The sequence below is a fragment of the Danio rerio genome, chromosome 6 (assembly GCF_052040795.2).
Source record: "Danio rerio strain M-AB ecotype USA chromosome 6, GRCz13ab, whole genome shotgun sequence".
NCBI lineage: Eukaryota > Metazoa > Chordata > Actinopteri > Cypriniformes > Danionidae > Danio > Danio rerio.
The window spans coordinates 58,585,109-58,612,500 of NC_141026.1; the positions used below are offsets into that span (position 1 = coordinate 58,585,109).

A 27,392-nucleotide genomic window follows, 5' to 3' on the forward strand; every position below is an offset into this window, starting at 1 on the left:
ACAAACAGCTGCACCTTCATTTGCGTCTTTTGAAAACAGCAAGAGCAGCAGTTCGTCTTTGCTGTGTCACTGTTTTGTCATGTTTCTGTGCTGCTGTGCATGCAAAAGTACTTAGTATGAGAATTATTTCATGCAAAACTTATTTTTTTTTGCGTTTTATTTAGCCACGCATAAATGTATGCCTATCTCTCATTCTGTGTTGTTCAAAAAGCTCATTGTTTGGTCCACAAACAAAAGCGAAACCTATGCTTATTGGTTGTGATATAGCGAGTTTGAACCAATCTGGGCATGGAGGAGGGACATTGCATCAATGTATCATGTCTGGTTTGTCCGGAGACACAGTGACGAGCGTTTCTTTGTCAAATCAGCGTTGTCAAATGTTGATGACGTAATCGCACTGATTCCGGAGCCTCTGCTCCGCGAATGTTATGTGATACAGCACTGGAAAGCTGAGATTCTCTTCTTTATACCAATCTTTGAATTGTATGAATTGGATCAGCGGATCAAAAGTTATTAAACATTTAAAAGTAATACTTATTTTTAGCCGCGGGCGGCTGTCTCTGTCTTTAAGGGTTAAAACCGTTGATATGCAATTGTTCATGGTATGATAATCGTGCACGTTCAAATCGTGGTAGACCGTCATACCGGTATATTGTTACAACCCTAGTCCAAAGACATGCTGTATAGGTGAACTGGGTAGGCTAAAGTGTCCGTAGTGTGTGTGTGAATGTGTGTGTTGATGTTTGCCAGAGATGGGTTACGTAAAATGATGGATGCATAAAAACTTGCTGGATAAGTTGGTGGTTCATTCCGCTGTGGCGACCCCGGATTAATAAAGGGACTTAAATCGACAAGAAAATGAATGAAAAATGAATGAAATTGTAATTGGGAGTAGGTTATTAAATTATTTGTTATAATTTAGATTTGATAATGACATCAGCAGAGGAATTTTCCAGTGCTCCTTCGGAGCTATTGAATTTTTGCTTAAAAAAGCAGCTTTGGGAAATTGTAGATTGATACAAATTAAGTGCAATTGATAAGCGAATGCGAAAGGATGAGGTTAGAGAAATAATTAAAGTTAAATTGAGTGAACTTCAGGTTCTGCCAGTTACGTCTAGACGAGCAACATTCATTCATTCATTTTCTTGTCGGCTTAGTCCCTTTATTAATCCGGGGTCGCCACAGCGGAATGAACCGCCAACTTATCCAGCAAGTTTTTATGCAGCAGATGCCCTTCCAGCTGCAACCCATCTCTGGGAAACGTCCACACACACACACATTTACACTACAGACAATTTAGCCTACCCAATTCACCTGTACCGCATGTCTTTGGACTGTGGGGGAATCCGGAGCACCCGGAGGAAACCCCCGCGAAGGCAGGGAGAACATGCAAACTCCACACAGAAACGCCAACTGAGCCGAGGTTCGAACCAGCGACCCAGCAACCTTCTTGCTGTGAGGCGACAGCACTACCAACTGCGCCACTTCTTCGCCTAGACGAGCAACAGCTAGGGTTAATCCCGCAGCTGAGAAAATGTCATTTGTTGGCTTGTCATTTGAGCTGATTAAAATTCAACAGTTGCACGAAAAAGAGATGCGCGCTAGTGAAATGGAAATAGAAAAACTTAGATTGGATATTTTGATGAAACAGCGTGAGATGGAATTTGAGAAAATTAAACATGAGCAAAAGTTAGCGGTAGAACGACAAAATCAAGAGATTCAACTAAAGTTTGAGAGTTTAAAACTCCAAAGTGCAAGCGGGTCACCTGTTAATCGCACAGACTGCTCATTCAATCTCATTAATAATTTGAAGTTGTTGCCGGTGTTTAATAAGCGAGATCCAAACATTTTTTTTTTTTCGTTGTTTGAAAGCATAGCTGACGAACGAGACTGGCCTGGGACCGACCGTACCGTTATGCTTCAGTCTGTATTAGTGGGAAGAGCCCAGGAGGTGTACACTAGGGCTGCTCGATTATGGGAAAAACCATAATCACGATTATTTTGGTCATAATTGTAATCACGATTATTCAAAACGATTATCAGTTGAAGTCAAAATTATTCGCCCTTCTGAGAATTTATTTTTATATACAAATATTTCCCAAATTATGTTTAACAGAGCAATTTTTTACAGTATTTCCTATAATATTTTTTCTTCTGGAGAAAGGCTTATTTTTTTTTATTTCAGCTAGAATAAAAGCAGGTTTAAATATTTTGAAACCTATTTTAATAGCTCAATATTATTAGCCCCCTTAAGCAATATATATTTTTGATTGTCTGCAGAAGAAACTACTGTTACATAATGAACTGCCTATTTACTCTAGTTAAGCCTTTAATGGCACTTTAAGCTGAATACCAGTATCTTGAAAAATATCTAGTAAAATATAATGTACTGTCATCATAGCAAAGATAAAAGAAATCCGTTATTAGACATGAGCTATTAAATCTGTTTAAACTGTGTTTTAAGCATCTTCACTGTACGATAAAAAGTCTTTCAGTCAAGAGCCGCGAGTGGGTTTTGTCCTTTTGTTGTTTGATTAATGATAAAAACAGCAGCAGGGATATCGCACGCTGTCACTTTAAGAATAGTGCGGCTCTGATATGGTTTCTCTTTCACTTGTCTTTTAATTCTGAACTTGTTTGTTTATTACACAAATGAGGATTAATATGAATAATCACTAAACACCATGGATGTATTTGACCATTAAAGCGCTCGCATTAGGATGGCGTTAGATGTGCGTGTGCTCTGCTGTCTGAGGCTAAGCGCGGACCGCGCGCACACAGACACACACAAATACACACACAATACCTGTCCGAGGCTAAGCAACCGCGCACACACACACAACAGTACGTGCTCTTTCGCGCTTTTAAAAATATGTATGCGCATCCCATGCTGCAAAAGTTACATTACAGCACATCATTCAGTCACTTTTACGTGGAACTGGAAAGGAGGCGGTATATGATGGTATAATCGTTTATCTCGATTAATGGTTTTTCATAATCGTTATGAGCCGTAATCGAAATCGAAACCGGATTTTCGATTAATTGCACAGCGCTAGTGTACACTGCTCTTTCTGTCGAGGAAAGAAAAAAATATGATCGCGTAAAATCTGCTGTATTAAAAGCATTTGAGCTGGTTCCAGAGGCATATCGCCAACGTTTTAGAATGTGGAGAAAAGGTGAGAGACAAACACACGTGGAAGTAACTAGAGAGCTAGGTAATCATATTGATCGCTGGTGTTCAACATCTAATGTAAAATAATTTAGTGAGTTACGTGAAATGATGATTATTGAGCAACTAAAAAATATCGTGACGAGGATAAAAGTCAACAATTTAAATATAATTGTTTTTTATATTTAGCCATACAGGGCCTTGAAATTAAAGTTTATTAAGAATGAAAATCTAAAAGGATACCAGGACATCTTTAAAACGTCTAGAGAAGCCATTCAAATAAAAAAAAATGAAAAAAAAAACTAAACAATTATTTGTTGATGTTCTTTTTGAACAAAAACAGGGATGAAAGTCAAAATATTAAATGCAATGGAAATAAATAAAAAAATAGACATGACCAACATTTATTTTTAAAATTATTTTAAAATGTGCACAATTTAGCATTTTCATCTCAGAGCAGCATTAAAATCCACTTAATCTCCCTGGAATAAACCATGTAGGGCTTTAAAAGACACTGAAAGACTGTCAAGAACAGTAATCTAAAAGAATACTGCAGTGCATTTATTATTCCTTCAGTTACAGGCATGAAAACTGCAAGATGACATGCTTTTCTCCCATTTTTTGAACAATTACCATTGGCATATAATAGCAAAGACTGTTGGATTTCAGTCTTAGCTTCACTCTGGGTGTAAAAATAGCATAATGACACTGCCATCTTTCTACAGTCGTTTCTGAAAACTGTCATTTTGACCCCTCTACAAAATAGCAGATTACTCAGAACACGTACATCCATCAGTTTTAATATTTAAGCTTTCATCCCTGTTTTTCTTCGGACAGCATATTAACAAAATCTAAAATTTTGAGGATGATTATGAAATGAGGTTGTTTTGACACCAATTAGTCAAATTTCTTGATTATATGAGGCCAAATGGAGTGCATTTAGTATGTTTTAGATTAGTGGTTTCCATTTTTTTTCCACCAAGTACCACCTCAGAAAAAAAATCGTCTCCCCAAGTACCACTATAATAACAAGTATTGAAGTATTGAAGTGCACTGTTCAAAAATGTGGCAGACTAATTCTTTTTATTTTGAATATTTATTATTGTCAGCCAATTTAAACATTATAAATAGTTTGAGCATTAATACTGCATTGTTCTTACAGGTAAAATATGTAAATGAAAATCAATGTTTAAATTAAAATATGTATATATGAGCAATATCACACGAGTAGCAGTGCGATATGGCTGTATATCGGCACTGGTGGGAGGCATTTTTTTATTTATTTATTTTTTTGCATTGGTGGGAGGCGTGCGATGGCACGAGGCCGCAGACCGAGTGCCTTAGTGCCCCCACCAGTGCCGGTATACAGCCATATCCATATGCAACAAGTGTGATATTGCGTTTATACAACAGTTTGATGGCATAATTCTGTATATAAAAACAAAAGCAAACATGGAGAGCCTCAAAAACCCTTATGTATGAGGAACTACTTTCTTCCACCTTGGATTCAAAACATAAGCTGACAGTTAAACAGCTGTTAAAACAGTTAAAAGCATCTTTTAAACTTTAGATCTGTAGTGTCTGCTTTTTGCTGGCTGTATGTGGGCGGAGTAATACACAAAGGGTAAAGAGGCTGTAGGAGTTCTGATATTGGAGAATATCGCACGGCTGTCAACCAATCAGATTTGAGAACCAGACAGAACTGTTGTATGTATGTATATATATATATATATATATATATATATATATATATATATATATATATATATATATATATATATATATATATATATGTGTATGTATATATATATATATATATATATATATATATATATATATATATATATATATATATATATATATATGTATGTATGTATGTATGTATGTATGTATATACACACACACACACATACATACATATATACATACATACATACATACATACATACATACATACATACACACATACATACATACATACACAAACACCTGTCTACTTTTTGGTAAGCATAAACTTCTAATGAGCCAATCACATAGCAACAACTCAATGCATTTAGTCATGTAGACATGATCAGGACAATCTATAATGGTGAGGGGAATATCTTCTTGGCACACTTTGGTCCCATTAGTACCAAATGAGCATCACCGCCACAGCCTATCTGAGTACTGTTGCTCACCATGTCCAAGCTGATGGCTACTTCCAGCAAGATATCACACCATGTCCTAAAGCATAAATCATCTCAGACTGGTTTCTTGCACGTGACATCGAGTTCACTGTACTCAAACGACCTCCACAGTCACCAGGTCTCAATCCAATAGAGCACTTTTGGGATGTGGTGGAACAAGAGATTCGAATCATGGATGTGCAGCCGACAAATCTGCGTGATGCTATCATGCCAATATGGAGCAAAATGCCTGAGGAATTTTCCAGTAGCTTGTTGGATCTATGCCACAAAGGATTAGGGCAGTTCTGAAGGCAAAAGGGGGTCCGACCCTGTACTTGTAAGGTGTGCCTAATAAAGTGGCCCCTGAGTGTGTATACTGTATATGTAGTACACTTTTTTAAAACATGCAGAATCAATATTCGCTAAGAAGTTAATAGTATATACTGCAGTTAATTGCAAAGAACATCCAAACTAATATTTATAAGCACAATTACAAATGGTATTTTTGTAATCCATTCTCCTGTGTAGCTTTTATAAATTCGGGTATTAAAACAACAGTATTTAGTAATAGTGATTGTTGTATCATATTCTGAAGAGAGACTATCAGCATATCGTTTTGCAATTTTGTCCCTATCTTTTTGCATCATCAATTTTCATTAACAGTTTTTTGAGACCTTTTGGAAAGCGTGCGTGTCATTAAAACTCCCGCTCCTCATTCCCTCCCCCCAAAACAACTTCTCGTCTTTTGGACTTAATTGCTTTGTTCAATCCAGTGGCCATCAATCATACTTGAGCGTCAGTACCTGTCACACTCGCCAGCCATGAAATCGAGAAGAAGGACACCGTCTATAGTTTGTTCTGCATAAACATTTTCCTCCGCCGTTTGGACTGTCAGTGAAGATTGAGAGCAGTTTAGCTGGAGAGTTTGGCAAATTTATTAGACGTCTATCTTCATTTGGGGAGATCTGCATGCAGGCGCTTTGTCGTTATTGTTGGGACTTAAAAAGGCAATAAAACGCTGAATATATAACACACTCACTTATAGCTGGACATTGAGAAAGCTGTATTTTATAAAGCGCAATGGGTAAGGAAATGGAATTAGTTGTTTCCTCTTGACAAACTCAGCTTCTGCTGTTGACCGTGTGTTGTTTTGAGCCTTTGATGCGGTCGCTTCTGCTTTGCACACCAGTGAGATTGAAAACACACAAAGCAATACATTCATCCATCTGTCCATCCATATATCCGTCTATCTTTCCATCCATTCGTCCATCTGATCCTCTATCTGTCATTCATCCATCTATTCATCCACACCACCAACCATCTCTCTATAAGTGCCTTCGGCCTTCCATCCATGCACCCATCTATCCGTTTATCCGTTCATCCATCTGATTGTCTGTCCATCCATCTGCCCCTCCATCCCTCAATCCATCCATCTGTTCCTGTCCATCCACCCCGCCATCCATCTCTCAAACCATTCCTCAGCACTGCCATCAATACACCCATCTATCCATCCATCTATCAATCCCTGTCTTCATCCATCTGTTCCCGTCCATCTACCCCATCATACAACCACCTATTCATTCGTCCATTTAGCAATCCATAAACGGACCTCTTCATCCATCCATCCACCTTTCTGTCCAATCATCTACCCCTTCATCCATTCATCCTCCCACCCACCTGACATTTTGTCATCTTACCATTCTATCCATGTCACTTGTTCATGCCTGTGTTCATCCATCTGTTCTTGTCCATCCATCCATCCATCCATCCATCTGTGCCTTCACCCATACATCTATCCATTCCTGTTCATCCGTTTGTCTGTCTGTCCATCCATCTGCTCCTCCGTCCAGTCATCTGCACCTTCGTTCCTCAATCCATCCATCCCTGTATCTATCCATCTGTTCCTGTCCAGCCCTCAATCCACCCCGTCATCCATCTCGCAATCCATTCCTTAGCGCATTCATCCATACACCCGTCTACCCATCCATCTGTTCATCAATCTATCCATTTATCAATCCGTCTCTATCAATCTGTCCCATCATACATCCATCTCTTTATTTGTCCCTTTAGCCATCCATAAATAGACCTATCCATCCAAGTCTTCCATCTGTTCATCTTTCCATTCACCTCTGTCCATTCACCTCTACTTCCATTCCTCCATCCATCAATTCATCAATTCGTCCCATCCCTGTCCACCCATCAGTTCCTGTTCATCCATTCCTCCATCCATCCATCTCTCAATCCCTGCCTTTGCCCATCCATCCACACACCCACCTATCTATTCATCCATCTATGCATCCATCCATTTATCCATCCATCCATCCATCCATCCGCCATCCCTCAATCCATCCATTCCTGTCCATTCATCCATCTTTTCATCCATTCATCCACACCACCAACATCTCTCCATCTGTGTCTTTGCCCATCCATCCATCTGTTCATCCATCCATCCATCCATCTGCCCCTCCATGCATTCATCTGCCTCTCTGTTTCTCAATCCATCAATCCCTGTCCATCCATCCATTCCTGCCATCCACCTCTCCATCCGTTCCTTTGCACATCCATCCATACACGTGTATTTATCCATCTGCCAATATCAATCCCTGTCTCCATCCATCCATCCACCCTTCCATCCAATCATCTGCCCCTTCATTCATCCATCCACACACCAACCTGACATTTTGTCATCCTACCATTCCATGTCATCTCCGTCTGTCCATCGCTCCATCCATTCAACCACCCCTCCCTTCAAGGCACAGATGAACATTGAGATATCCATCCATCCATCCATCCCTCCATCCATTAATTTCTCTATGCACCCCTTCGTCCATCCATTTCTCTATCAATCTATTCATAGACATTCCTCTATGCATCCATCAGTATTTCCATCCACCCATCTGTCCATCCATCTCTTCTTCTGTTCCTCCATCCATCAATCCATCCATTCATCCCATCTGCCCATCCATCCAATCATCACCCCCCTCTGTCCCTCAATCCATCCATTCCTGAGTCCATCCATCTATTCCTGTCTACTCCTCCATCTATTCATCAACACCAACATGTCTCCATCCGTGTCTTTGCCCATCCATCCATCCGCCATCCCTCAATCCATCCATCCCTGAGTCCATCCATCCATTCATCCATCTATTCATCCATTCATCCACACCACCAACATCTCCCCATCTATGATTTTGCCCATCCTCCCATCTATCCATCCATCTGTCCATCCATCAGCCCCTCCATCCATTTATCTGCCTCTCTGCTTCTCAATCCATCCATCCATCCGTGTCCATCCATCTGTTCCTGTTCATTCATCCCTCAATCCACCCCACCACTCATCTCTCCATACGTCCCTTATTTCATCCATCCATACAGCTGTCTATCCAACCATTCATTCATCTATCCATCCACCTCCCCATCCATCTATCTCTCCATTCATTGCTTTGCCCATCCATATTGGAGTATGTTACTTGAATAAAAAGATTGCATTTTCTTCTACTACTAATTTCACACTTAAATAAATGTCACTTTCCTTTTCTTTTGTGAAAAATAAAAACTCAATGTGAAACTTTCTCACAGTTTCTTAGTGAAAACAGTTCGCTAAATGTTTCCGGCTGCGCAATACTTCTTTGTTAATCGCTTAAAACCTTCAAATACGAGTGGTGTTCAGCTTGACAGGCTACACTTTCCACAAAACCCAGAGATTGAAGATGTTTAACGCGCATTATGTTGATTATAGAGTGTTTTCAATCTGACCTGCTCCATTTACAGTCCGCTGTTCTCTACAGCACCGTGGTTTCTCATCTTTTATTTTTCAAGAACAGCTGAGAGTTACTCTAAATGGCCTATTATTTTTATTTTTTTGACAAACTTGCATTAAGTTGCAAAGATTTCTCCTGAGATAAAAGTGAAAAAGTGTACAAGAGCCGTGTTGGCTATCATAAGCTATTGATTTAATTTTCCAATGGGATTTTACTGTCTAAAATAAGAGAGAGAGAGAAGCATTTAGTGTTGTAATGGAGATTTCGCAGTGGGGCTGCAGTTAAAAGAGTTTAATTAAGCAGGCCTCGTCAGTTCATCCACCGAGACTCGCTCCGACTCTGAACCCAGGAGAACAGGGGATAACGAAAATGTCAAACACTCAGACGTGTTTTTTTTTTTTTTTTGTTGCGATATGCCTGTGCCAAACTCTTAAAACTTGGGCATAAAAATAATAACAAGCTATGTGACAGCGAGCTGCTGGTGCCCGGGTTTATGTAAGTGTTTTACAGCGAGCTCTGCTTTATGAGCATTAAGCAATGACTTTAGAGCTTGTCTAAGAGAGAGAGAGAGAGAGAAAATCAACTTAATATTTATTCAGCTGTTCTCCATGACTGCCAAGAATAAAACCAAATGAAGTACAGATACACAAATGCAGATCTTCTGCTAAAGAAAACAGCAAATAAGTATATATCTGTCATGTACAGGAGCATGCAGATAGCAATGTACATTTATATCAATATATAAAAATTACTACTGCACACTCAAGCAGATGTTTCATTTTTGACTAGTAATAAAAGTTTGCTGCTTAAAATACAAGTAATCTGAAACATAGTTAAAATGAATATAAATTATATAGTTGAAGAAATTTATATTTAGCATTTTATACAACACAGTGACAAGAACGACAAAGTCAAATGAAATAGGCAACAATTAAAATATTTACTCTTAATAAAAAAATGACAAGTGTCTCAAATTATGATGCTATCATATAACTGATCCAGTGATGGCTTATGTCGTTGTGCAACTTAAGCAGATTTTTTTGTTTTTGTAGGGAATTTTATTTGCAGATTTTTTTAGGGGAATTTTATATATATATATATATTAGTGCTGTCAATCGATTAAAAAAATTTTACTAATTAATCGCACCTTTTTAAAAAAATTTATCGCGATTAATCGCATTTAAAATACTGAAACTTGTCATTTTGGCTATTCAAATGTAAAATTAATGTAAACACAAGCCAAAAACTATTTAAATTCAAAATATAATTGCTGAATAGAATTTTTGTTTAACTTGTAACACAGATTTCTTCATGTAAACATACCCACAATAAACCATCAAGATCCTGGCTTGACAGCCATATTTATTAAAGAAATTAAAACAAAGGCATGTTAATGACATTTAAATTTCAAAACAATCAATGCCAATAAAGAAAACATTGATTTCCATGTTGGATTCTAAGTGGACTGCAAAAAAAATGCCAAAATACAGGAATTGCAGATATGGAAAATGAAAAATTATAATAATAAACTATAGAAACTGTTGCACTCATTGTAAAGTTTTATTGCTGTGAGTTGAGAACATTAGTTGTAGAGTAGAAACAATTTAGCTTAATCCTCCTTTACATTTATCCAGTTGCTAAGACTAGGAGTATCACACAAAGCGCTGCAGACGTTTTGGCCCCAACGGCCTTCCATACTGTAGCGACTCCCCTCAGATTCAACACGCATGATCACGTTCATCAAATTTGCTTAAACTAAGCGTCCTAAAGTATTACTGTATTTCACAAGGATTCTGACACAACAACGCGAAGCATACGCTTTCATTGCTTTTAATGAGGAAACACGCTAAACTTGGAGGGCTCATGCTGAAAGGCAGAGTAATGCCCTGTCTTTGACAGCTCGCGACTTCACCAGAGACTTTCTGAGTATTCACTTAAGACACCAATACTCTGATTTTAATATGATTAAGATTATACTCTTAAGCAGTGATTTTATTACCTTAAAGGAACACCGAGTCACGAAATGCGGAGGATTTTCTTTCTGTTCGCCATGCGGTATCAACTTACAACAGAAGTCGAAAGTTAAAAATGAAACACCCGAAATTGCATGAAACTCTGGAGAGCCTGGTGATGCGACTAATTGTTTTATACTGAAATTTGCCTTCAAAAAGTGCTTTCTTGGTCTTATATACATTTCTTGCATGTTAAACGAACGTCCACCACTACAGTAAAAAAACCTGCAACTGCTTTAATTGCGTAAAAAAATTTTTATGCGCATGCGTTAACGCACTAAATTTGACAGCGCTAATATATATATATATATATATATATATATATAAAAGCCCTTTTTACCCTCCGAGCCACACAGGGCGCAACAGTAAGTTAACGTTACAGCGTAAGTTAGCGCTGAATTTCTCAGTAAATCACTGATAAATTCTCAGCAATATAACAAACAAATAATAACAAATAACAAACATTTATATTATTAGTTACTAATAACTTACTTTGTACAAATTTTTAAATAATATAAATTATATACGGGCGATGCAGTAGGTTGTGCTACCGCCTCACAGCAAGAAGGTCGCTGGTTCGAGCCTTGGCTGGGTCAGTTGGTGTTTCTGTGTGGAGTTTGCATGTTCTCCCCACATCCCATGGGTTTTCTCAAGATGCTCCGGTTTCCCCTGCAAGTCCAAAGACGTAAAGGTGAATTGGGTAAGCTAAAATTGTTTGTGTGTGAATGAGTGTGTGAGGATGTTTCCCAGGGATAAGTTGTGGCTGGAAGGGCATCCGCTGTGTAAAACATGTGCTGGATAAGTTGGCGGTTCATTCCACTGTGGCAACCCCAGATTAATAAAGCGACTAAGCCGAAAAAAAAATGAATGAATATAGTGACAGGCCGACATTCAACCTCTTGCAGCAACGTATTTACCAGAGGTGTGGACTCGAGTCATGTGACTTGGACTCGAGTCAGACTCGAGTCATGAATTTGATGACTTCAGACTCGACTTGACAAAATATGAAAAGACTTGCAACTCGACTTGGACTTGAACATAAATGACTCGGACTTTCACTTGGACTTGCGCCTATTGACTTGTAAAGACTTGCTACTTTCTATAAAAAGCCCAAAGATAAAAGGTATGTTGACACAGAGCGCTCTATCTCTGTGTGTGTGTGTGTGACAGAAAGCATGCGCGCATACTTTCGACCACTAGCGCTTTGTGGCGCACTTCCGTGTTTTTGCACCAGCGGGAAATTTGAAGATGCCATTTTCATTCTGACTCGGAGAGTGAAATAAACACATCCGCGATCTGCTTCTTTTGTTTTATTCAGCGGATTTACAACATCTGTCAAAGGTAAGAGACTTTACTACTCGCAATACTGTTGTGCAAAAGCATTGTTTTACTGTTGTGTATAAGTCAATGAACTTTTCTTTCTTTCTTTTTTTAACCAAACTTACCCTCTCCTGATTTATTTCATATAATTATAAATAAACATGGCTGTAATCTATGTTTTTGCACTTGGTCGTTTGTGTCAATGCGCATATTATGTTTTATTTTTGTGTTTTGCCCATCCTCTGACAGTATTTTCTAACTATTTAATTAGTAGTAATAATAATTACATGCCATAATAACTAGATATATATAATTTATTTTTAAAGCTCTTAAAACTGTGAAAAAAGTGTTTTGTTATTTTTTGGTAACATTTTGCAATAAGGTTTTTTTAGTTAATCTATGTACTAACATGAACTAATAATGAACTATACTTTTAAACCTTTATTAATTATAGTTTAACATTTACTATTGCATTATTACAATTTAAAGGTATGCTTGTTAACATTAATGTTAATGCACTGTGGTTTAACAAAGGTTAACCAATAATTTTATTTCCATTAATTAATGAATACTGTAATGATTTGTAACTGTACTTCACTGCATTGTTTGTTCACATTAGTACATAGATAAACTTAATTAATTAATACAACCTTATTGTAAAGTGTTACCTTTTTTATATTTTGGATTGATACTATTAATTTTATTTAGTATTTAAAACCTTAAAAGTATTTGTATTATTGTTGATGTTATGCCTCTTAGCAATATTTTAGTCCTCTATATGGTTTTTAATTAAATTTTTATTGTGAGATTGTAATGTAATGCATCTATATTGTTGAATTTCTGTTTGTTTGTTTTTCTGTATTTCCCCCTCTATATTTAAGGCTTATCTACTATTTTTAAGGTACTTAAAACCAACCATCTAATAAAAAAATACAATTGACAATCACATTTCGTTTCATGAGTGTCTTTGTTCCTGTTTTGTAGGACTCTTATTTTAACAGATTTCATTGGAAAACACTTGACTGATCATTCAATTAAAGTTTTACCTTTATTATTCCATCACTCAATGAGATCATTTAATTGTGAGTTGAATTACTCCATTTGTAATTGTTTTGAAATAAACTAAAAACGAAGACTTGTTTTATTCAGTTTGTTGAATTTGAACTCTACTTTACATATTAAAAGATATTTAAAACCACTATGAATGTATTTAAACTAATATTTAAATTTATATAACTGTTTCACTGTGGGTATTTCTATTTTAATTTATTTAGCACATTTATTGCCTGTTCAAACATGAAAACAAGTTTTAGATAATTTGTGGCTCTAATAAATGGGTAAACATAACAATATCCCTGCAGAAAAATACAGCTTAAACCAGCCTAGGCTGGTAAGCTGGCTTTAGCTGGTCGACCAGGCTGGTTTTAGAGGGGTTTTGGTAATTTCTAGGCTGGTTTCCAGCCATTTCCAGCCTGGTCTTAGCTGGTCAGGCTGGAAACTGACCAGCAAAATCCAGCTAAAACCAGCTTGACCAGCCTGGTTTAAGCTGGACATAGCTGGTTTTGGCTGGGCTCCCAGCCTGGCTAGGCTGGTCAAGCTGGTTTTAGCTGGTCATCTCCCAGCCTGACCAGCTAAGACTAGGCTGAAAATGGCTGGAAACCAGCCTGGAAATGGCCAAAACCCCTCTAAAACCAGCCTGGTCGACCAGCTAAAACCAGCCTAGGCTGGTTCAAGCTGTTTTTTTCAGTAAGGATTTTTGACAAAATGGTCTAAAATGATAGTTTACAAGTGCCTAAGTGGGATTTGAACCCCGTTCTTTATGAAAAGAAAGAAAAATCTGATTGGCTCTGACATTACTTTCACCAGTGGGCAGGTACTTCAATCTGATTGGCTGGTCTCTCACGCGCGTATTCAGTCTCTCTGCGTTTGCTTGACTTTTGTCCACACTGGCGCCTCAAATCTTTCCTGCTTTTGCTCTCCAGAGATCGTCCTGGTAAATTGATTATTCCAGAATGTTGATATGGTTTATATATTGCTACACTATTTAGTAACAATACATGAAAAACTATGAGGTTAAGGTAAATTCTATAATAAATACTAGTGTTTTTGAGAGTTAGGTATACTGCCTATGTTTTAGGCTAGTATTATTTACAAGTTGTTAACGAATGCTTCAGCATACTGTAGTATTAAGAATAGTGAACTGATAAAATAAAATACAGAGTGTAGTTTTTCTACAGTAAAGTGTGGTGAATTGTAGTATAATATACCCTATATTGTAAAAAACTACAGCACTGGGTAATTTGTTTATATTACACTTGTGTTACCATAGCAACTATAATATGACCCCAACAAATTAATTAAAGTACTTTACTATAGTACTGTTCAAAACCCTGTCCATGCCAATAGATGTGTTCAGGGGCCCTATGGAACAGTTTTTCTTCAAAATGAAGAGGATGACATGGAAAATGTCCTCCACAATCTCATCAATAATGTGGAAGACAGCAGAGACGTGTTCACTTTATTTTAGTTGCCATGATAAAATGGGATTGATAGTGAGATTTATTTAAAGAGTGAATAGTACAGTAGGCTATAATACCTTATCAAGTTTTTCCTTATTTTCATCACAGTTATATTTCTGCTTGCGTTAGTTATATTTTTGTTTAAATGTTTTTTATTTGATTAGTATGGTACACCTTTCGGATGATTAATAAATGTTTGAAAAACAAAATGCATTCTTTACATCCAACATCTATTCTCTGTGTCTTTAAGTGTTTGTAACTGGAAATATCTCATCATATAACATACAGCCAAAATTTTATGGTTTATTAGATTAAAAATTTAATATGTAAGTCTATTTTAGTATTTTGGTTATTGTTAATAAATAGTGCCTCAATATAAATCATATCAAAAAGCACGAAAGGAAGAGGAAACACAAGACTCAAATTCTGTATATAATCTCTGAGAGCGCGCAGGAAAATGTGTGTGTGAGCAGTGCATATTTGAGAGCGAGAAAATTTGCGCGTGAGCAGCGTATATTTGAGAGCTCGCAAGCAGTTTTGTCCACAGAGAAAATCGGTGCACGAGCGTCACACAAGGTAGAGAGCAAAGTTCTTCATTGTTATGTGAAGAAAACAACGTTAATGTTTGTATAAAGTAGCCTACTTCATTGAGAATATGTGCCAAAATTTTACATTGCTGCTAGACAGATTTGCATCTTCATCTCTTCAGCACACGAGATTCAATTGACAAAATACCAAGTTCACTCAATTTTACTTTGCAGCATACAGGAGTTGTTGGTCTACTGCTGCCTCATTGAGGTCGTTTATGTAGTTTTAGTTAATCACAAGTTGATCACAGAAGACATAACATAGCACAACTAAACTTAATGAACTAGACAGCAGTAGACCTGCAATTTCTGTGTGATGTGAGGCAAAATGGACTCTATTGTAGTGGAACTCGTTCTTGTGCAATGTGCTGTGTAGACAAGATGCAGCACTGTTCAGCACTTTTTCAGAAAATTACATTTGTGTTTTTATATATCTGAGCAATGTTCTTTCATAAAAAAGGTTTGTTTAATAAATACAGATCTTACAACCATACATAATCTGTTTACAGTTCATTTTTCTGTTAAAAAGACTCGAAAAGACTCGAAAATCAAACTATAGGACTTTGGACTTGACTTGAGACTTGTTGCCATTGACTTGGGACTTGACTCGGGACTTGCCTGTCTTGACTCGGGACTTGACTCGGGACTTGAGGGCAATGAATTGAGACTTACTTGTGACTTGCCAAACAATGACTTGGTCCCACCTCTGGTATTTACCAAAAGAGTTTCCCCGAATAAAGTTGCCGGTGAAGGCAGATGTTTGTCCTGAAAGTCACTGGCGTCCAGCGTTGGTCCGGGCAAAAGAAGCAGCTCCTCTGAGCTCATTTAGCCATGGGTTTGTCTGGATCAAAAGCCATTACCGCTGCAACGCTGCCGAGCGCTGGAGCTAAAGCGAAGTGACAGCGCTGTCCCTGGGGAAGGGTGAACGCGGAGGGCAACCAGAGCACAAAAACACGCTCATTCCCCCTCGCTGCAATACAAGCAGAGCAGGATAATTGCTAAATTTAACTGCTTCCCTTATTGCGCTTCTCCCGGCAGCGTCGAGGAGACTGCAGACAGGGGTAAATGAGAAATCTGTTCAGCTTATTAACTTTAAACCCCAAAGTTTTACAGAGCACTTATACGGAAATGCTCTTGTAAGGTGAACTGCAGAAAGGAAGCAAAAGGATCATTATTCTTTTAGGATATTGAGCGCTTCGTCTGCTAAATGGACAGAAGGAGAAAGAGAGAGAAAGAGTATTATTCTTTTAAAACTGATTTCAGGAAATGTTTGTTGGATGCACTGAAACAATTGGTTATTACTCGAAAGATAGATACAGAAACACTAAGGGTGCTTTTACACCTACCTTATTTAGTTTGATTGAACAGCACTAGAGTTCGTTTCCCCTTTTGGTACGGTTCGTTTGGGCAGGTGTGAATGCAGCAATCGTACTCGAGTTCGCACCAAAAGCGGACCAAATAAGCGTACCGAGACCTGCTTGAAGAGGTGGTCTCGGTACGCTTTCAAACTAACCCTGGAGCGGTTCGTTTGTGGTGAGAATGTGATCCGTACTAAAACAGGTCCAACCGCAAAAAGTACTGCGCCTTTTGGACTAATTCAGCTGCCGTAGGCCGATGCGCTGTGCATTATGGGATATGGAGGAAAATATTTGTTGACAGCGCTTTACCAACAGAGAGAGAGAGAGAGAGGGGAAAACATTACCTGATGGATCGTTGGTAATATTTCCGCAAGATGACCATGTCGCAGTTTAGCTAAATTAATTCACGCCTCCTCCTGAAGTGACATTAAACACTGTTTTCCAGCTGCGGCCGCGCTTTATTTTCGTAATGTATAGTTTGTCTAAAGCAGGGATACAATCAGCCAGCGCAGTCGTCCCTCCAAAGTAAAAGGTTTTGTTTACGTGCGGGAGTTCACTGGCATTTTCCCGCACGTGAATTTTGACCAATCAATAAGCAGTTTAGGAAATATGTTCAACAACATCTGGCCAATGAGAGATGTGGATTTTGTCACATGAATGCATTTTGGTTCTTTTCAACTGGTTCGGACCAAAGCCAGCAGTGTGGTGTAAAAACGACCCAAAGACGGCAGAAGATGCAACAATGTATAATTTATTGCGCTAGGTCCGGACCAAATGAAGCGAACTACAGATGTGAAAGCACCCTAAAAACTGAACTAACTCTGTTCCAATTACTATGACCATCTATGTGAAGCTGCTTTGACAGAATCTACACTTTAAAAGCGCTATACAAATAAAGCTGAATTGAATTGAACTGAATACAGTGTAAGTCAGACTTATTAGTTATTATTAGTTTATTTTTCCCCCAATTTCCGTTTAACGGACAGCAGATTTTTTTCAACATATTTTTAAACATAATAGTTTTAATAACTCGTTTCTAATACCTGATTTTCTCTATGCCATGATAACAGTAAATGTCACTTTAAGCTGTATAGATGTGTCTTGAAAAAATATCTAGTCAAATATTATTTAAAGGCTTAACTAGGTTAATTAGGTTAATAAGGCAGGTTAGGGTAATTAGGCAAGTTATTTTATAATGATGGTTTGTTCTGTAGAAAAAAAAATGTAGCTTGAAAGAGCTAATAATTTTTAACTTAAAATGTTTTTTTTTTTTTTTTAAATTAAAAACTGCTTTAATTCTAGTCGAAATAAAACAAATAAGACTTTCTCCAGAAGAAAAAAATATTATCAGACATGTGAAAATTTCCTTCAACTAGATAGATAGATAGATAGATAGATAGATAGATAGATAGATAGATAGATAGATAGATAGATAGATAGATAGATAGATAGATAGATAGATAGATAGATAGATAGATGGATGGATGGATGGATGGATGGATGGATGGACGGACGGACGGACGGACGGACGGACGGACGGACGGACGGACGGACGGACGGACGGACGGACGGACGGACGGACGGAGGGAGGGAGGGAGGGAGGGAGGGACGGACGGACAGATAGATAGATAGCATCAATAGTTTTTAAAGATTTTACTTGCATTGTGAAAATTATTTTGCAATAGATTTTATTGTTTTTATGTACATAACTTAGTTTAAAGTTTTGTTTTTAAGTTTAAGCATTAAAGAATTATTATGTTACCCCTTTTCAAGATTTAAGTCTTTTGTGTTTCCAGAATGTGTCTGTGAAGTTTCAGCACAAAAGCTCATGTCCATGTGTTGTGTGATAAGACCATATATTGATTTTAGTGACACGCCTATGTGTGAGTCTCAATCCTGATTCCTTCCTGAATGAGAAAAATCATTTGAGTCAAATTAATAACCAATGTGCAATATTTTAAATAAGTGAACGTTTTTCGATCTTTACACCTAAACTACATCATTTAAAAACATACAGTATTTGTTATGTTCATTAACTGTACATAATTTCCCTCATTTGCATTGTTTTATTCGTTTGTTGTTATCAAAGGCCTGTTTTGTGCAGCACTTTGTTCAGCTGTTGTTGAATTTATTATGAATAAACAAAGCAAGCGAACAGCAGCAGGAGCAGCTCAGAGTCACATCAGTATCATGACTCAGTTAAAGCTGCTCAGATATTAACAACATGTACAAAACTCATTTCTCACATCCCACGCAGATCCTCCAGTCCAAACCCCTCTCCTCCATCTGGAGATCAGCCACTCCAAACCAAGAGCTTCAACACACGTGCAGATCATACACAGACATACACACACACTCAGAGGTAGGTAGAGTATCCAACGTCTATACTCAAGTAAAAATACAAGTACTTGAGAAAATTTTTACCCAACTAAAAGTAAAAGTAACAATCTTAAATCTTACTCTAGTAAGAGTAAAAAAGTACTTGATGAAAAAATTACTCAAGTAAATAGTTACTAGTTACTTTAGATTTTATATATATAAAAAATGATTCCTGTGATTCTTTTTTATATATTTCCCAAATGTTGTTTAATAAATTTAGGAATTTTTCACAGTATTTCCTATAATATTTTTTGTTCTGGAGAAAGTCTTATTTGTTTTATTTAGACTAGAATAAAAGCAGTTTTTAATAGTTTTAAATCCATTTTTTAGGTCACTGTTATTAGCCCCCTGAAGCAATATTTTTTTGGTTGTCTGCAGAACAAACCATCATTAATGACTTGCCTGATTACGCTAACCTAATTAACCAAGTTAAGCCTTTAAATGTCACTTTAAGCTGCATCTTGAATGCTAGTATTTTGAAAAATATGTAGTAAAATGTTATGTGCTGTCATTATGTCAAGCATAAAATAAATCAGTTATTAGAAATGAGTTATTAAAATTATTATGTTTAGAAATGTGTGTTGAAAAATCTTTCTGTTAAACAGATATTGGGGGAAAAAATACAGGGGATATATATATATATATATATATATATATATATATATATATATATATATATATATATACACCATTTTATGATTTTATGTAAAAAATAAAGTTTAAATGTTATATTATTAATAATTACCATCGTGAATGACTAGTAAGAACTGGGATAATCAGTTATTCCATTAAACAGCTTTGGTTATCTCATAGCAGACCCGCAGCCAGCCTGGTATAAGGGATGGTTCTTTTTCTCAAAATGTGGACCTTTTTGCAGTTATTCAAACCATTTACAATGTACGAGATTAAAATACTGTATTTTAGTGACATTTTAAGCACTGTTTTTACCTGGATTAGCTAGATCGTCATCATGATGACACGTTTAATGTACCAAAATATTTCTTAAAGATTTGGAATTTAAAAAAGAATAAATACTTGTTTTTCAAATTCAAATTCATACATTATAAATCATTAGAAAAAAATAAATAAGAATCTGTTAAAGTTTTAAATTAAAAACTGTAGCCTATTGTAGCCTTGGCATATAAACTGGCCAGAACATTCAACTGTCCTCAGTCAGAATTTGGCTATTTGAATAATAAAAAAAATAAACATAATAATAATAAAAGAGCTTCACAATTTTTCTAGACTCTCTTTTAAAAAAAGTAGCCTACATTTGATTTGACTGAAAATTCATGCATAACAAAAATAGCCAAATTAGTTTCATTCATTTATTTTCTTGTCGGCTTAGTCCCTTTATTACTCTGGGGTCGCCACAGCGGAATGAACCGCCAACTCCTTCCTTCCAGCCGCAACCCATCTCTGGGAAACAACCACACACACATTCACCCACTACGGAAAATTTAGCCTACCCAATTCACCTGTACCACATGTCTTTGGTCTGTGGGGGAAACCGGAGCACCCAGAGGAAACCCACGCGAAGGCAGGGAGAACATGCAAACTCCACACAGAAACGCCAACTGAGCCGAGGCTTGAACCAGCGACCTTCTTGCTGTGAGGCGACAGCACTACCTACTGCGCCACTGCCTCGTCCAAATTAGTTTCATATTAATTTTAATATAGGATTCTGCTTGGTCTTAAAGCCTTTTTCAATGGATTAATTTCACTATTTATGATGGCATAGCAGTCAAAATAAGACAAATGAGCTCATGTTATAGGACAAACTCTGGACCTTTGTCATTGACAAAGACATCTTGAAATGAAACCAAACTGAACTTGAGGTTGGGTGACCCTGTCTGATAAACTTATAGGCTACTGCACAGACAACATGATCATACTTTTGGAACCGCAGATGGCCATGGCATGACCGCAGTATAACTCGCATGTTTCCCTCATCAGCCATCATTCAACACAACTGAAAGCGGTAGACGCGTCTCTATAGCAACCTCTCGCGACACAACCTCTCCAATGAGGCGCCTCGCGATATTTGGATCATATTTATTATCACTTGATAGTAACGGAGGAACGCCACGAAATGTAGCGAAGTAAGAGTAATGATTTTTCTTTAATAATTTGCTTGAGTAAGAGTAAAAGTACACATATTTAAATGTGCTCAAAAAGTAAATGTTACCCAATAATTTTACTCAAGTAAATGTAATTCGTTACTACCCCCCTCTGCACACACTTGTTCCTATATCCGACTGGGGACTCTCATTGACCTAACGATGCTTCTATTATGCAAACTAGGGGCTGCACAACATAGATCATTTCAACGTGGTGATGTCATTGGCCGATGAACATTTCCTGCTTGTTATCAAACTATTTTATAACTGTAAGAAAAGGCGATTCAATCATAGCTTGATGTTAAAACAGCTATCATAACATTATCAATATGTGGTTCTTTTTGGATTCTCAGAAGATACAGAAATTAAATATGTAAAACAGGAAATACGTTGGGAGCGCATTGTTTTTGTTTACATCCACAAAATGGTCTGTATTGGTATTGCAATATGTGCATTTGCAATGGTCACATCACAGAATATGAAATGTTGAGTTTGGACTATTAAGGTTGCTCAGCACCACAATTCAGAATACATGAGATTTGTGGAGTTAGGGCTGGGCGACAATGCAAAAAAAATTAAAGCTGCAAGGAGCGATGATAGGGACCTCGCACCCGGGGTCACCATCGCCCGGTGGCCATAGGATGACAGAGAACAGCGAACAACATTAAATTAAGCCAATAAATATCTAAATAACCTAAGAAAAATCACAGATTTATGCCAAACTTCCTCTTGTCAGCAGGTGGCGCTATAACTGTGACTCAAGATTGGCATGTAGATGCCTTCAATAGAAGAATCTTATCGACCATGTGACTTTTCAGGCAGATCGGACATTATTTGGCTAAGTTATAATAACATCTGGGCGAGGCAGTGGCGCAGTAGGTAGTGCTGTCGCCTCACAGCAAGAAGGTCGCTGGGTCATTGGTTCAAACTTCGGCTAAGTTGGCGTTTCTGTGTGGAGTTTGCCAGTTCTCCCTGCCTTCGCGTGGGTTTCCTCCAGGTGCTCCGGTTTCCCCCACAGTCCAAAGACATGCGGTACAGGTGAATTGGGTAAGCTAAATTGTCCGTAGTGTATGAGTGTGTGTGTGGATGTTTCCCAGACATGGGTTGCAGCTGGAAGAGCATCCGCTAAGTAAAAACTTGCTGGATAAGTTGGTTGTTCATTCTGCTGTGGCGACCCCAGATTAATAAAGGGACTAAGCCGACAAGAAAATTAATTATTGAATAATAACATTCTGTTTCGTGGCAAATCGTCGAAGTTTGCAAGGCCGCCAATGACACGCCCTTCAACGGAAACTCTAGATCTTCGCAATTTAACATTGCCAATGCCTTTAGATGACAAAACCCAAGTTTGGTGTTGATCGGATAAAATCCCCAGGAGGAGTTTGTTAAAATACAACGCCTGGAAATGGCCAAAACGCCACTTTTTCGCAGCAGAAGGTTAAAAATATCTGACTTCCTGTTGGGTTTGAGATTCAGCTCCTAGAGACTTTTTTGTATGTTTTGGTGTGTTTGAGGTCTGTGCCAATTTTCGTATGCGTGCGTGAATCGTAGCTCGGGGGCCAGTCCGTCGAAAGTGCATAAGTGGCGCTGTTGAGTCATTTTGCCATGCCCACTTCCAAAACCCATAACAAATGTAAATTTTCGCCACTTCTGAGGCGTGTGCAAGTTTTGTGAGTTTTCAGGCATGTTTAGCCCCTCAAAACCGCAATTCATTCCAAACCCGAAGAAGAAGCAGAAGAAGCAGAAGAAGAAGCAGAAGAAGAAGAAAAAGAAATTAAGCAATTCCAATAGGGCAGTGGTTCTCAACCTTTTTTCATCAAGTACCACCTCAGAAAACAATTGTCTCTCCAAGTGCCAACATACAGAGCAGTATTGAAAAATAGTAGCAGTAGCGTAGTTGGCCCTAAGCTACAGCTTTGCACAGTTCAAAAATGTGGCAGATTAATACCTACTATTAAGAATATTTATTATTGTCAGGCACTTTAAACATCATAAATAGTCTGAACATTAACACTGTACTGTGCTTCTATGTAAAACAAAGAAGAAAACTTAAAACATCAACGTTTAAATTAAAATGTTCTTTTAAAAGTTAAAAATGGTAGGTTACTGTACTTAAAAATCCTGTACTTAAATGTAAAGAATTAACGTATAGTAGCCAACTCATCAACACCTGGAATGTTGCCTGGATCTCATAAATATAGACTTTATGTCATCATATATTTATATATAAATCGTTTTTGATACATTTTGAAATATGTGTAGCATGTACACATGACATATTTGATTCCTCCGCGTACCACTAGAAGGAAGCCCGTTTGAGAACCACTGCAATAAGGCCTTGCACCGTAGGTGCTCGGTCCCTAATTACCATGATATCATGTTTCATACAATTTTCACGGCAAAAGAATGAGGACAAGGAGTCCTGATCGGAAGGTAAAATCTGATTCCGGTCGAGTCTGACACTTTGTGATCGAGCCCGATATCCGATCACGTGATTTACTAATTTTTTTTAAGGTAAGCGGTTGCGAAAAATGTATATGAGCTTAATTTAAACAAACAAATAAAGCTGAACACTAGTAAATTTAATTAGTTTCTTTAAATTCCATATAAATAATTTGCAACCACTTAGCTTAAACAAAATTAGTAAATCCAAGAAAACATTTTTTTCAGTGTACTACAGAATTCAATGCTGGAAGTGTTCACTGCTTTAAGTTTAAGCTTAATCTATAGGCTGTGGATGTTCAACGAGTCCATTAGAGATGAAAACATTGCCGAAGCCCGGGAGTGTGTGGGTCTGCTGGACCAGAAGTCTCTCATCTGTCTGTCACTCAGAGTTTGTCTCTGGAGGATCAGTGTTTAGTTCAGCCTGCGGTGTTGTTGTGCTAATTACTCCTGTCAAAGCTGAAACGCTCACTGCTGAAGCTCAACTCACAACCTTCACAATGAAGAACACCCCAAACATCTCATAGTGAAAACAAAGATGGGTTTCCTAGTGTTTTTGTATATTTTTGTTGTCAAACTCAAAATGTAATGTACAATTTATGCTGATAACGAAGCTGTAGGTATAACACAAAATCAAACATGGAGAGTCTCAAAAACCCTTTTGTATGAGGAACTACTTTCTTCCGCGTTGGATTCAAATCATAAGCTGACAGTGAAACAGTTGAGCAAGCATCTTTTAAACTGTAGCTCTGTAGTGTCTGCTTTTTGCTGGCTGTATGTGGGCGGAGTAATACACAAAGGGTAAAGAGGCTGTACGGGTGCTGATATTACTTAAATATATCACGGCTATCAGCCAATCAGATTCGAGACCCAGACAGAACTATGGTATAAACACATGCAACACATGTTTATATTCTCCTAAAATATGCCTACCACTGCAGAAAACCCATTGATATCCAGATAAATTTCTCAGGAGACTGACTGAATGCGATTCAAAATCATGCCCCGTCTACAACCCTAGGGCTTTCAAGACGAAATTGATTGCCTTGACTTTTATCATGCTACATCACAGCAGAAGCGTGTCATATTTGTGCAGATGAAGCCACACACGCGCGCATGAGCTTGGCATGTTTGTTCTAGCAGATCCAGAAATGCAAACACAGGCCTTCGCCGTTCAACGCCGAGACGGGAAACATACTGCTGCGTTTATCCTGCTAATGAGAGAATGTCTCATTTGCTCGTGGCAGCGCTGAGGGCACAAGATACAACGCTGCGCCCTGATCCCTAATAAGCCAGCGAAAAAAGTCGGAGAATGAGAACTTCAAGCTTTTCTCCAATTAGGATGTGTTTGCCTGGATAATCTAACGCTTCGTGACATTCGCCTGCCCTTGGCATTTGCGGCGCCGCATGTTCAGAGATACATTTTGGATGTGGTCGATGTTGAGGGAAAAGCCTGTGAGCGATTGGTGCAGATTGGGCGACGTTAACAGGCTTTTGCCTCTTGTGGACTCTTCTTGTTTAGCTTTGGAGATCGCACATGACATATGTTCAGACGTTTGAGCTAAATGCAATGCAACAGCCACCGAGACCAATGCGAAATCGAGAAAATACAACCTCCCAATTGGAAATCTCCTGCGGCTCAAATTAATATTTAATCCGAACGAGAGCTAAAGGCTTGGCACTCACAAAACTTTTGCCCATATTTGCATGCGTGCACATACAGCCGACTTGCATCCAATTACTTGCGCCGTCTCTCAAGTTCACGTTTCACTTTGTCAACATCATTAAAGTGGTTTGATGTGATGTGGCATTGGTTACCATGTCAAAGACTCGAACACGTCCTGCCTGCGAGACCAACTTGGCGGATGAGCCTTAATTAAAATCTTGCATGATGTAAATAATCAGAAAGCAATTAATAAAGCGACATGTGCAGTCTGTTTTAACACGCTGAGTTTGTTATTTGTTAAACTGCCACTCACCTCTACGTCTCTAGTGTGTTGACTTTCAGGATTCAATGCAATCCAGAATGGAGTTGTATGTATTGTAGTTCAAGTTTGTTAGCAATGAAGCTAACATACGTTGCTACAAAATTACCCTTCAGAAGATGCATTTCTATTGATGAAAATGTCACTAGTAATACAAATTCAGCCCTTTGTTGATTAATTACTTTCTTCTTCTTCTATTTTAGGTGTTTCATAGCAGTTAAAATGTGCATTTAGTGCTACCAACTGGTCCGGAGTGTGAAGTGTTGACAACATCCTAACTCTTTCTTTCTTTTTTAAATATTTCCCAAATGATTTTTAACAAAGCAAGTAAATTTTTACAGTATGTCTGATGATATTTTTTCTTCTGAAGAGAGTCTTATTAGTTTTATTTCAGGTATTATAAAAGCAGTTTTGAATTTTTAAAACCACTTTAAGGTCAATAGTATTAGCTACCTTAAACATCTTGTTATTTTTTTATTGAACAATTACTTCCCTAATTACCCCTAATTAATTAATTTAACCTATTTAAGCCTTTAAATGTCACTTTAAGAAAAAAAAAAAGTCAAATGTTTGGGATCAGTATGAGTTTTAAATGTTTTAAAACAAGCTTCTTCTGCCCACCAAGGCTGCATTTATTGCATCAAATAAACAGCATAAATTGTGAAATTGTGAAATGTTATTTCACTATAAAATATATGTTCGACAGTAGTTTATGATTCATATTATGAATTTATTCCAGTGATTTTAAAGATTAATTTTTAGCTTTATCACTCCAGTCTTCAGTCACAAGATGATTCAGAAATCACTAATATTATTATTATTATTATTATTATTATTATTATTATTATTATTATTATTATTATTATTAATAGTAATAAAAGCAATAATAATTTGAGTAATTTTTTCTATTTTTATATACATTTAATAAATGTCACCCTGATGAACAATTTTCTTTAAAAAAACAAACAAAAAAAACATGGAAAAAAACTGATCACAAACTTTTTACCGGTAGTATTTATACAATTAAAGTCAGAATTATTCAGCTGCAAACCTTCACTGGGAAACACTCATACACTCTAAGGGCCTACTCACTCTATGCCATCCGTACCGTGCCCAGGCCCGTTTCTCGGATCGTTTGAGAAGTGTGAGTGCGCTGAATCGGGCTCAAGCACGGTTCACTTGGCCGGCCCTGGCCCGGTTGGAAGAGGTGTGCCTGAGCGCGGTTCACTTGGGCTTTGGCGCGGTACGCTTGTGTGTGAGTGCAAAACGCGCCAAAGCCCGAAACTGAAAGCGAGACGTGACTTTTAAGGGGTTGTTTCATATGAATTCATTAATCATTCTTACTGTCCAATGAACGCAAACTGCCGTAGTTTATTAAAGACGCAAACTCCTCACTTCACGACAGCTGCACCTTCAGCAGACCTCCTCATTCCTGCAGCACGAGAGCTTAATGATTGTTTATGAGCGCCAAAAGTGGCGGATCTGTTCGGCGAAATATCTGAATGCTTCTCCGCAACCCTAAGGACTGTTTGGCGAAATATGTGACGGCATATCAAACAACTGAAATTATATAAC

The 27,392-nt window shown here is 37.6% G+C and overlaps 1 protein-coding gene and 1 long non-coding RNA gene across 2 annotated transcripts in view; one reads left to right on the top strand and one right to left on the bottom strand.

The window, feature by feature from the left end:
• slc12a5a (solute carrier family 12 member 5a) overlaps window positions 1-17,471 on the bottom strand; it is a 2,560,186-nt gene extending 2,542,715 nt beyond the window's left edge. Inside the window, exon 1 of the mRNA XM_087258141.1 lies at window positions 17,236-17,471. The gene's annotated coding sequence lies outside the window, so the exon portion shown is untranslated. The remainder of the gene's footprint in view (window positions 1-17,235) is intronic.
• Window positions 1-27,392, top strand: part of LOC147843698 (uncharacterized) — a 341,063-nt gene that overhangs the window by 56,422 nt on the left and 257,249 nt on the right. The gene's annotated exons all lie outside the window — the stretch shown is intronic.